Below are 12891 nucleotides of genomic sequence, written 5' to 3' on the forward strand. Positions count from 1 at the left end.
CAGATTATTCCACCCAGCAACAATACAATGTACATTTTTTTCAGCAGCACATGGAACATTTTCCAAAATAGACCACATTTTAGGGCATAAAACAAACCTGGGCAGATTCAGAAACACTGAAATTATTCCCTGCACTCTCTCAGACCACAAGGGCATCAAATTAGAACTGAACACCCATCTCTACCAACGAAAACCCTGTAACTCATGGAGATTGAACAACACATTGTTGAATCACCAATGGGTCATTGAAGAGATCAGAACAGAAATCCAACAGTTTATGAAATTTAACCATAAGGAGCACACAAAATACCAACTCTTTTGGGACACAGCAAAGGCAGTACTCACAGGAAAATTTATAGCTCTGAGTGCGTACAATAACAATTTGGAAAAATTGCAGATCAACAATTTAATGTGTCACCTTAAGCTCCTGGAAAAAGAGCAACAAACCAACCCTAATCCCAGTAGAAGGAAGCAAATTATTATAATCAAAGCAGAATTAAATGAATTGGAGTGCAAAAAAACTATAGAAAGAATCAACCAAACAAGGAGTTGGTTCTTTGAAAAAATCAATAAAATTGACAGACTCTTAGCAAATCTTACCAAAAAAGAAGGGAGCATACCGAAATAAACAAAATCACAGATGAAAATGGTAATATCATGACAGAAATTACCAAGATCCAGAGTCTCATGAGGGAATACTTCTCAAACCTTTACGCCAACAAATTTGAGAATCTAGAAGAAATGGATGAATTCCTAGACAATATTAACACACCCACACTGAACCAAGAAGAACTAACCCAAGTAAACAGGCCTATTTCAAGCACTGAAATAGAAATGGCAAAAAGAGACCTTCCACTTAAGAAAAGCCCAGGGCCAGATGGATTCACAGCTGAATTCCATAAGGTCTTCAAAGCAGAGCTCACACCAATACTCCTCAAGCTCTTCAATGAAATTGAAAATGAAGGCTCTTTACCAAACTCATTCTATGAAGCCAGTATAACCCTCATCCCTAAACCAGAAAGAAATTCATCAAAGAAAGAGAACTATAGACCTATTTCTTTGATGAACATCGATGCAAAACTTCTCAACAAAATACTGGCCAACTGTCTACAACAACTCATCAAAAAATTATACACTATGATCAAACTGGATTCATCATAGGGAGGCAAAGCTGGTTCAACATATGCAAATCAATTAATATAATTCAACACATCAACAGGAGCAAGGACAAAAATCACATGATTGTCCCAATAGATGCAGAAAAGGCATTTGATAAGATCCAACACCCATTTATGTTAAAAGCTCCGGAGAAACTAGGAATCCATGGAACATTCCTCAGTATAATAAAGGCTGGGTATGACAAACCCACAGCTAGTATTATATTTAATGGCAAAAAGCTAAAGCCATTCCCTCTAAAATCAGAAACGAGATAAGGATGCCCACTCTCTCCACTCCTCTATAACATAGCATTAGAATTCTTAGCCAGAGCAATAAGGCAAGTGCAAGCATAAAGGAGATCCAAATAGGGAAAGAGGAAGTAAAACTTTCTCTCTTTGCAGATGATATGATTCTGTATTTAAAGAACCCTATAGACTCCACTCGCAAGCTTCTTGAGCTGATTCAAAACTTTGGAAGGGTAGCTATAAAATTAACCCTCAAAAATCAACTGCCTTCCTCTACGCCAACAGTGAGAGGAACGAGTCAACAATCAGGAAAGAAACTCCTTTTGTGATAGCCTCAAAGAAAATAAAGTACCTAGGAATTAGCTTAACTAAGAATGTAAAGGACCTTTTTGATGAAAACTTTGAAACCCTGAGAAAGGAAATTGAAGCAGAACTAAGGAAATGGGAAAACCTCCCATGCTCCTGGATTGGAAGTATCAATATTGTGAAAATGACAATCTTGCCAGGGGCTATCTACAAATTCAATGCAATACCCATCAATATCCCAATGTCATTCTTTAAAGAAATAGAAGAGGCAATCCAAAATTTCATATGGAATAATAAAAGACCCCGTATAGCAAAAACACTTCTTAGCAGAAACAACAGTGCAGGAGGAATTTCAATACCAAACCTTAGACTCTATTACAGAGCAATAATTATCAAAACAGCTTGGTACTGGCACAAGAACAGGCCTGAAGACCAAGGGAATAGAACTGAGGACCCAGATATTAAACCACAGACCTATGGCCACCTAATCTTTGACAAGGGAGCCAAAAAAATAGAATGGAAGAAAGACAGCCTCTTCAACAAGTGGTGCTGGCAGAACTGGTTAAGCACCTGCAGAAAACTAAAGTTGGATCCTTCTTTGTCACCCTGCACTAGAATTAACTCCAAATGGATCAAAGAACTCTAGGTAAAAGCTGACACACTGAAAACTTTACAAGAAGGAATAGGAGATACACTAGGCCTCCTGGGCACAGGTCGAAACTTTCTTCATAAGGACCAAGAATCACAACAAATCAGAGAAAGGCGGGATAAGTGGGACTGCATTAAACTGCAGACCTTTGTATGGCAAAGGACATAGCTAGTAAATTAGTTAGGAAGCCTACAGAGTGGGAGACGATACAACCATACAAGGGACAAAGGCCTCATATCTAAAATATATCAACAGGTCAAAAAATTGAATCACTCCAAAACTAACCTCCAAAGTAACAACCATCCCATTAAAAAATAGGCCAAAGTCTTAAAGAGAGTGTTCTCTGAAGCTGAAACAAAAATGGACTATAGACACATGAAGAAATGCTCAACATCTCTGGTCATGAAATGCAAATCAAAACAACTCTAAGATTCCACCTCACTCCAGCTAGAATGGCCAGGATCAGGAAAACGAATGACAACAGATGCTGGAGGGGATGTGGCCAGGAGGGATCACTACTACACTGTTGGTGGGAGTGTAAACTCATTCAACCACTATGGAAAGCAGTGTGGCAGTGCCTCAAAAGGCTAAACATAGAACTCCCCTATGACCCAGCAATTCCACTACTTGGCATTTACCCAACCACCCAGAAACAAGGGCATACTAAACCCACTAGCACAACAATGTTCATTGCAGCACTATTCACCATAGCAAAGATATGGAACCAGCCTAGATGTCCCTCAGTTGATGAATGGGTCCACATAATGTGGTATTTGTATACAATGGAATTCTATGCTGCTGTCAGAAAAAACAACATCGCCCCATTTGTTAGGAAATGGAAAGACTTAGAAAAAATCATATTAAGTGAAGTAAGCCAGACTCAAAGGAACATAGGCTCAATGGTTTCCCTCATTTGTTATAATCAGTAGAAACCTTGTGCTCTAATAGCAAAGATTTGCAATAGAGCAAAAACTTGATACATAAGGCCATATAGTATGAAGCTAATTCAATAGACCTCTACGATATTGAAACAAAAGCCATACAATGAATGATTGCTGTCCTTAAGGTGCTCTGTTATCTCTCATCTCTTTTGCTGTTCCTTTGTTATCTCATATTGTCACAATATCTCATTTTATCTGATATATTGGATACATTTGTATTTGGTTACTTGAAATTGGACAGGGAAGGAGGGAAAACCAAGAGGGGCGGTGGTGGGGAAGGTAATGGGGACCAAGACACGTGGAAGGGTATCAACGTATGTGAATTAATGCACTTCTGTCTGGCAAATATCATGTAACCCTTTTATTAAGTACAATAAAATATATTAAAAAAACAAACAAACAAAAGAAGAAATAGAGGAGGCAATCCAAAATTTCATATGGAATAATAAAAGACCCCGTATAGCAAAAACACTTCTTAGCAGAAACAACAGTGCAGGAGGAATTTCAATACCAAACTTCAGTCTGTACTACAGAGCTATAATTATCAAAACAGCTTGGTACTGGCACAAGAACAGGCCTGAAGACCAATGGAATAGAACTGAAGACCCAGATATTAAACCACAGACCTATGGCCACCTAATCTTTGACAAGGGAACCAAAAAAATAGAATGGAAGAAAGACAGCCTCTTCAACAAGTGGTGCTGGCAGAACTGGTTAAGCACCTGCAGAAAACTAAAGTTGGATCCTTCTTTGTCACCCTGCACTAGAATTAACTCCAAATGGATCAAAGAACTCTAGGTAAAAGCTGACACACTGAAAACTGTACAGGAAGGAATAGGAGATACACTAGGTCTCCTTGGCACAGGTCGAAACTTTCTTAATAAGGACCAAGAATCACAACAAATTAGAGAAAGGCTGGATAAGTGGGACTGCATTAAACTGCAGAGCTTTTGTATGGCAAAGAATATAGCTAGTAAATTTGTTAGGAAGCCTACAGAGTGGGAGAAGATCTTCACCAACCAAACAATAGACAAAGGCCTCATATCTAAAATATATCAACAGCTCAAAAAATTGAATCACTCCAAAACTAATCTCCAGAGTAACAACCATCCCATCAAAAGATGGGCCAAAGACTTAAAGAGAATCTTCTCTGAAGCTGAAACAAAAATGGCCTATAGACACATGAAGAAATGCTCAATATCTCTGGCCATAAAAGAAATGCAAATCAAAGCAACGCTAAGATTCCACCTCACTCCAGCTAGAATGGCCAGGATCAGGAAAATGAATAACAACAGATGCTGGATGGGATGTGGCCAGGAGGGATCACTACTACACTGTTGGTGGGAGTGCAAACTCGTTCAACCACTATGAAAACAGTATGGCAGTTTCTCAAAAGACTAAACATAGAACTCCCCTGTGACCCAGCAATTCCACTACTTGGCATTTACCCAATTGTCCAGAAACAAGGACAGACTAAATCCACTAGCACAACGATGTTCATTGCAGCACTATTTACCATAGCAAAGATATGGAACCAACCCAGATGTCCCTCAGTTGATGAGTGGATCAACAAGATGTGGTATTTATACACAATGGAATTCTATGCTGCTGTCAGAAAGAATGACATCGCCCCATTTGTTAGGAAATGGAAAGACTTAGAAAAAATCCTATTAAGTGAAGTAAGCCAGATTCAAAGGAACTTAGGCTCAATGGTTTCCCTGATTTGTCATAATCAGTAGAAACCTTGGGCTCTCCTAGCAGAGATTTGCAATAGAGGAAAACCTAGATACATAAGGCCATATAGTATGACACTAAATGAAGGGACCTCTAGGATATAGAAACAAAAGCCATATAATGAGTGATTGTTGTCCTTAATGTACTATGTTATTTCTCATCTCTTTTGCTGTCCCTTGGTTATCTCATTTTGTTACAGTATCTCACCTTGTTATCTGATATATTTATTGTGTATATTTGTATTTGGTTATTTGAAATTGGATAAGGAAGGGGGGAAAACAAGATAAGGGGTGGGGGTTGGGGGGAGGGAAATGGGGAGCAAGACATGAGAAAGGGTATCATTGTATGTGAATGAATTCACCTCCTATCTGGCATATAATATGTAACCCTTCTATTAATTAGAATAAAAATATATGAAAAAAAGAAAACGTGACTACTTTTCCTCTCTTCCTGTCTATTCTGTCTGTATCCCAGGGAAGCAAGTCTGCTAATTCAGAAGGAAGGTATCCAGCAGTACTTACAAGATTCCAGGTGAGGGGATCTTGCACTTTGATCTTGGCTTCCTGGTTTTTGACTGCGATGACTTTGGTCTCCTCCAGGTAGTTCACCAGTTCGTAGTTTCAATGTGTGCTTCCTGAGGAGGAACCCTGTACAGGGAGATTCTGGTGGTAACTCTGTCCCTTCCTCCCCTATATATAGGACCTGCTTAAGGCAGTCTGAGGATCAGGCTACACAATAAGAATGCAGAAGAAATGCTCACAGAGGTGAAGAAGCAGCTTGCTCTCTGATCCACACTCTTTTGGTCCCTGGCTGCTGTGGCAGGTCTGGATACAGGCAGGTCAATCTGACCTAAGCACAGCCATAAATATTCCATTGTAGGTTGGACCTCTAGGGAACTCTGAGGCTGAACTGTGAGGCAAAGAAAATTTCTCAGAATTATGAGAACTGAACCCTGAAAAGGTCAACAATTCAAGCAAGGCAGTGTGTTTTAAGCTAGAGCTGTTTGGATACTAGCAGCTTGAATTCTTGGAAATAAGATCACTCCCCTCTGCTCCCTATCCAATGAAAGGTCAATTATCACTATGCTTATAGACTATATTCATGTGAATAGTTGTAACCACAAGATAGATTGCTCCTCTATTTTCTGTACCTGTAGTCACCTCTATACTTAACTAAATAACCTCTATCTCCTTGTTCCGACCCTACAAAATCCTAACTCCAACCCTACTTCCTTGCACAATCTTGCTGCTATAATAAACAGTCCTTGCCTTTTGAGATCAACTTTAGCCCATTCTTTCTCCTCCTTTTACCTAACAAGGCATGGTATTTATGTTGGCATACGTTTGATCACTTTTACGCATATTTATATGCATATCCATAAATCAACAGATAACTCTTTTCTAATGAACTCTGATATGTCCTCAGAATCCTTCTTAACATAGCTTTCCAGAGAGAAGCTTCTAGTTGAGAAGAATTGGGGTCAAGATAAGACCTATTTGCTGGGTGCTGGTGGTTCACACCTGTAATCCTAGCTGATCTCCGGAGGCTGAGATCTGAGGATCAAGGTTCCAAGCCAGCCTGTATAGGAAAGTCTATGAGATTCTTATCCCCAATTAACCTCAAAAAAAAAAAAAAAAAACCAACAGTTGGAGGTAGAGTTGTGGTTCACCTGGTAGAGCACTAGCCTTGAGGTAAAGAAGCTCACAGACAGTACCCAGGCCCTGAGTTCCAGCCCGGGACCAGCCACCCTCCTCAAATCCTTCAAAAAACAAAACAAAACCTTGTTTTCCATTCTTAGTTTATAATACACATAAAATCGGAAGGAATAAATATCAAGAGTTAAAATTACATTGGCACTGTTTGCTTAGAATTTATTAACTATTGTTAACTAAAATTTTTTGCTTGTTTTTTTTCTTTGTACATTTTATTGTAATGTATAGAGGGGTTACAGTTATATTCACCAGATAGTAGATGCATTGCTTCTCACACATTAATACCCTTTGTCATGTTTTTGTCCCCATTTCCCTCCCTCTTTGCTTGTTTTTCTTGCTTAATTTAATTATCTGGCTATCTTATATGATTCTATTTCTAAAAAATGTCTCTTGGACAAATTGCATAGGTATTTTGCATATTTGCTAAAACTACTATTTCTTTATTCCACAAAGCTATAGCTACTTTTATCCTAATGTTATTATATAAGTATTTTTGTTCTACTTTCAGTGTGTATTGCATCAGAAAAATTCAAAATTTGTGAGGATTTACATGTTTATTTTGCATATGGAGTCACCATGCAAAGCACTGTGGACCCCTTAATAAAATAAGCCAAACAATGAACCCAAAACATTCCTTAGAAGTTAATCTATATCAGGCTCAATTTCAGAGATTGTTACATATCCTCCTATGATTTAAATGTCTTTACCATAGTCCTACTATTGCATTTACAAGTGGTGTCATTGCCATTTTACAGGTAAGGAATCTGAGCGCATCAGTGGAGTCAAACATAACTTACTCAGGATTAGAATACATATTTGATTTGTGATCACTATACATTTCTCTTATTTACAAAGATGATGGTAAAACTGGATGCTATTTTTTTTGTTTAAACAACAGGAAGTTACTTCCTCACGCCTCCTCCTCCTCCTCCTCCTCCTCCTCCTCCTCCTCCTCCTCCTCCTTCTTCTTCTTCTTCTTCTTCTTCTTCTCCTCCTTCTCCTCCTCCTCCTCCTCCTCCTCCTCCTCCTCCTCCTCCTCCTCCTTCTTCTTCTTCTTCTTCTTCTCCTCCTTCTCTTCCTCCTCCTCCTCCTCCTCCTCCTCCTCCTCCTCCTCCTCCTTCTCTCCTAGGCTTAGACAAGATGATCTTCTTGTGACCTCACATGATCTTCCACGTCATTGTTCACTTCTTTTTTTTTTTTTTGTGGGTCATGGAGTTTGAATTTGGCCTGGACACTGTCCCTCAGCTCTTTAGTTCAAGGCTACTGCTCTACCCTTGAGCCAAACCCCCACTTCCTGTTTTCTTCTGGTTAATTGGAGATAAGAGTCTCAGGTCCTTTTGTGCTCAGGCTGGCTTTGAACCTTGATCTTCAGATCTCAGCCTCCTGAGTAGCTAGGATTACAGGGGTGAGCCACTGTGCCTGGCTATATTCACTTTGAACATACAAAAATCAGCTCTGGTTTATCCATTGGGTTCTTCAGATTTTGAAGCAATGATTTTTAAAGGAAATTAAATTACCAGACATATAATTATTTAAGTTGGCTTTGCTACCAAAAAAAATTTTTTTTTGCTGGGCCTGGGGCTTGAACTTTGGGCCTGGGTGTTGTCCTTGAGTGTTCTATCAACAGTGACCTTCAGATCTCAGCCAACTGAGTGGGTAGGGTTACAGATGTGAGCCACTGGTGCGTGGCTGCTTCAAAATTTTATATGTTAAACTAATAATAGTAGAGGCCTATCAGGTTAGATATGTATATTAAAACATTTCAAAGAATGTTATGTCAATTGGTTCATAAATGTGCTGTTCCAAAGTGATAAGACTTTACATTCTAGATACTAATTGTTTGATCTCAATTTAATACAAATTTCTATTTGTCCTGTGGGATGAAATAGTGAAATAGTAGGAAAAGTATATTTTCTCTTTATCGATTACTTCTGGAAACTTTGCGTTTTGGAATTTCAGTGATGCTATTGATATTCACCAATTCTTGAGGGCAACACTTAGCACTCAGTTGTTGGTTGTCTGAAAAGCCTATGTTTAGTTGTGTATCATTGAAAAAAATTTTAATAATTGTATTGATTTTATTGTTCCTGTGCAATTGGTGTACGATTTGTCACTGAACTAGCCCAGGGGAAGGATCCTGAGGGAGAAATAGTCAAAGGAAGCCAGATGCTATTCACATCTGGATCACCATATTTGAATATTGTGAGTTTATGGGTACCATGGATACCCCAGGTATATAGGAGATCATTTATCCATCCATCCATCCATCCATCCACCCACCCACTTATCCATACAACAATGACTAGGCACCTTCTCTGTCTAGGCCCCATTTAAATGTTGATGTAGAGAGAGAGAACTTCCAATCTGCTATAAGGAAACAGACAGCAATAAGACAACAGCAGGTGTTCTGCAGTGAAGAACATAGAGTTTGGGATGGGAACTACTAGATGGTGGTCCAGAAGTTCTTAAAATGCTTCAAGATAGGTGGGATTTAGACCTAAAGGAGCTGAGCTGGCAAAAGCTTTGGCAAGGGAGTTCAGGTAGAGGAGCCATGAGTTCTAAAACCTGGGCTCAACCTATTCTTGGACCTACAAGGGGCTTGAGTCTGTGCTCAAGAGGAGCTAGTGGTACAGGGTGAAACTGAAAGGCAGCTAGCCATGAGGCCAAGGATGTTTGGAGACCTCAGGAGAGTTTGGCTTTTATTCTATATAAAGAGAGGCCTTTGGACTCCCTGTTTCCATTGTACAGAGAGTGCATATTCCTGTTGGAGAATTATTTATAAGAGAGAAGAATGCCAGTGGGGAGATCAGCTTAGAAACTTTTCTGCAATCAGTCAGATAATTGCTGATGGAAAATTACTCAGTTCAGGGTAATGCCAACATAGCAAATGATTTTTAGACAGGTTTAATGTTTAAAAGGTTGGCAATAGTTATGGGAACGTGTATTTTGGCTAGTAAAATTCAATGTTGTTCCAGATCTGAGCTGGCCATGGGGAAAGAACTAGTCACAGCCCAGCTGCCTCACCTGTTGGCCCCTTTCTTTGGAAACACCTGTTTGAGTGTATCGAGTTACCTCTTGGACACCTGTAAGAATTATTTGTTTCTGCCCACAAAGGGTTTTTAGGGATAGCAATATCCCCTGCTTGGTTGTCAGCGGTCATATTGGATTTCATCACCCATGGAGATAAGCTCACTCGTGTGCAGTCACAAAGGGATTAAGGAATTGTTTACCTGCTGGTGGAGAACCTGTGAACAGTTGTTTGGGGCAGTGGGGGCAAAGCTTGGCAGGATCTCCCACTCACTTCCTTCTTCCTTCCTGAGAGAAGAGAGCTAATGCACTCGAGTGAAATTCACCTCTCAGAAAGAAAGGGGCAGAACTATAATTTAAGGTTAAAGCTATACTGGGAAACAAACAAGTAATAATCCCATTAAAATTACCAAGGGAAGACAAACTTCCTGAGATGAAGTCCAATCCTTAGGACATTTAATGTCCCACAACTCATTTCCTTAATAGACTCTTCTATGAAGACTGAAGTTCCTGAGATGTTGGGCTGAATTCTAGTCCATGCATCCCCAGTGCCTGTTACTGACACAACTTTGGAGCTGATGATAACTGGGCCATGTCTGAGAGAAGGGCCTCTGGGCTTAGGGGTGTTCGGAAGGGATCTGGGATTGGAATGGGTTCATGTTCTCTCACGGGAGGACTCATTATTCACAGCCTAGGGAAGCTGCATGGACAGAAATGCCTAGATGTGGGATTCCAAGTTGGCACTAATCAGTTGGACACCATGATGATGACATAGAGGCCTTCTGGAAGCTCTACAGGCAGAGCTGCAGTGTGTGGCTCAAGTGGTAGAGTGTCTGACTAGTTGTGTCAGGTTCTGAGTTCAAACCCACCATCTATAGTTATATAATCTATACCTAGTTATATGTATAGATCTATGTATATCTTTATAATGTGCACACACTATATACACACACACACACACACACACACATTGTGATCATTAAATATACTGCACTTTGCTGTCCACTGAAGCATCACAGTTGTCAGAGATGACAGTGTGTTCCTGTAGTCTCACAGAAGCTTTCTACATCTTCCATCAGTATGATTCCTTTTCCTCCTTCCCACACCAGTCTCTGTTTCTGGCAATTACATTCTACCCTTTGTTTCGGGTTGTTCTAGTTTCTACAAGCATGCAATATCTGTTTATCTGTGTCTGGCTGACTTCACTTAGCATAATGTTCTTTGGTTTTACCCAGGATGACATTCTACCCATGGTTGAACTCTTGGATAGTTGGACTCTTACATTGTTTCTTTTTTTTCCCCCAGTTGCTTCAATTTTACCAAACAAATCCAAGGTGCAAACAGCGTTTATTTCACGTTAATATATTAACTGGATTTTTGTCTAATAAATAGGGAATTCTCTTTATATAACCATCTCCTCATTTGGTGGCCATTCCAGGAACAAATCTTAATGCATCCAGGGGGCATGAAGCTTTGAGGAAGGGCAGGCGAGGAGCTGGCAGCAGATTCTAGGGACACGAGGGCTGGTACCCTTGGACACAGCCCACCCTGCAGCCTCTGATTGGCATAGTAGGCCAGACATGCACTGAACAGCTCTCCTATAGAGTAGGAAAAAACCCAAAGGAGGTAACAAATTAGAGATGTTCTAAAGGGCAGGGGTAGGAGGCAAAAGGTCTTCCTCCCTCACAACCATGGCTTGGCCTCAGGTCTGGTAGAAGCTCATGGTAATGCTCCCCAAATCCACATGGGAGGCAAGGGGACAAGGGCCTGGCTGACTGGAATGTGGCCTGACTGCTGAGGGGAAGGGGGAGAACACGCATTTTGTCTTCAGGGCCACGCATGGACCAGTGGAAGGAATGTGAGCCAGCCTGGCAGGCCTGGAGAAAAGATATGGCTGCTCTGTGGGTGCTCTGGTTAGCAGTGTGTAGACTGCTAACCAGACCCAGGGGCTGGACTGTAGCGGAGGAGGTGGCTAGAGAGTCCCTCCACGGAAAGGCGCCAGTGGAGCTGTTAGGTTATCAGAGTGAAAGAGGAACTGGGGGGACAGCCTGTGCTCCTAGGAGCCCAGAGATGGTGAAATGGAAGCCGCACTGTGGGCTGAGCTAGCCTGGGAAGCTGGGGTACCTCTCTAGAGTTCAAGGGGCCATGCCCTTCCCACCTCGTTCACTCCTGGTAACTGTTTATGATCAGATTGGGAAAGAACAAGGCCCTGCAGGCCTGCCCCCTCCCCCGGCCAGCCCCACCCCAGGGGGAGAGGCAGGGAGGCGGCTAGGGTCTACTGTGTCTTCCTATCTTCTGAGGGGTGATAGGGTGGTGGTGGAGGCTGGCTTGTGGGCATGTACACGTTGTGTGAAGGTTCCTCAAAAGACTAAATGTAGGGGCTGGGAGTGTGGCCTAGTGGTAGAGTGATTGCCTAGCATGCACGAAGTCTTGGGTTTGATTTCTTGGTACCACATACAGAGAAAAAGCCAAAAGTGGTGCTGCGGCTCAAGGGTAGAGTGCTAGCCTTGAGAAAAGCTCAGAGACAGTGCCCAGGCCTAGTGTCCAAGCCTTAGAGATGGGAAAAAAAAAAGACTAAAGTTTGGAATTGAAATTCCTCCAGCGCTGTTCTTTCTGCTAAGAAGTGTTTTTGCTATACGGGGTCTTTTATTATTCCACATGAAATTTTGGATGGCCTCTTCTATTTCTTTAAAGAATGACATTGGGATGTTGATGGGTATTGCGTTGAATTTGTAGATAGCCCTTGGCAAGATTGTCATTTTCACAATGTTGATTCTCTATTACAGAGCTATCATAATCAAAACAGGTTGGTACTGGCACAAGAACAGGCCTGAAGACCAATGGAATAGAACTGAAGACCCAGATATTAAACCATAGACCTATGGCCACCTAATTTTTGACAAGGGAGCCAAAAAAATAGAATGGAAGAAAGACAGCCTCTTCAACAAGTGGTGCTGGCAGAACTGGTTAAGCACCTGCAGAAAACTAAAGTTGGATCCTTCTTTGTCACCCTGCACTAGAATTAACTCCAAATGGCTCAAAGACCTGGAGGTAAAAGCTGACACACTGAAAACTTTACAAGAAGGAATAGGAGATACACTAGGTCTCCTTGGCACAGG

The sequence above is a fragment of the Megascapheus bottae genome, chromosome 7 (assembly GCF_031878675.1).
Source record: "Megascapheus bottae isolate mThoBot1 chromosome 7, mThoBot2.hap1, whole genome shotgun sequence".
In the NCBI taxonomy this organism is placed as follows: Eukaryota; Metazoa; Chordata; class Mammalia; order Rodentia; family Geomyidae; genus Megascapheus; species Megascapheus bottae.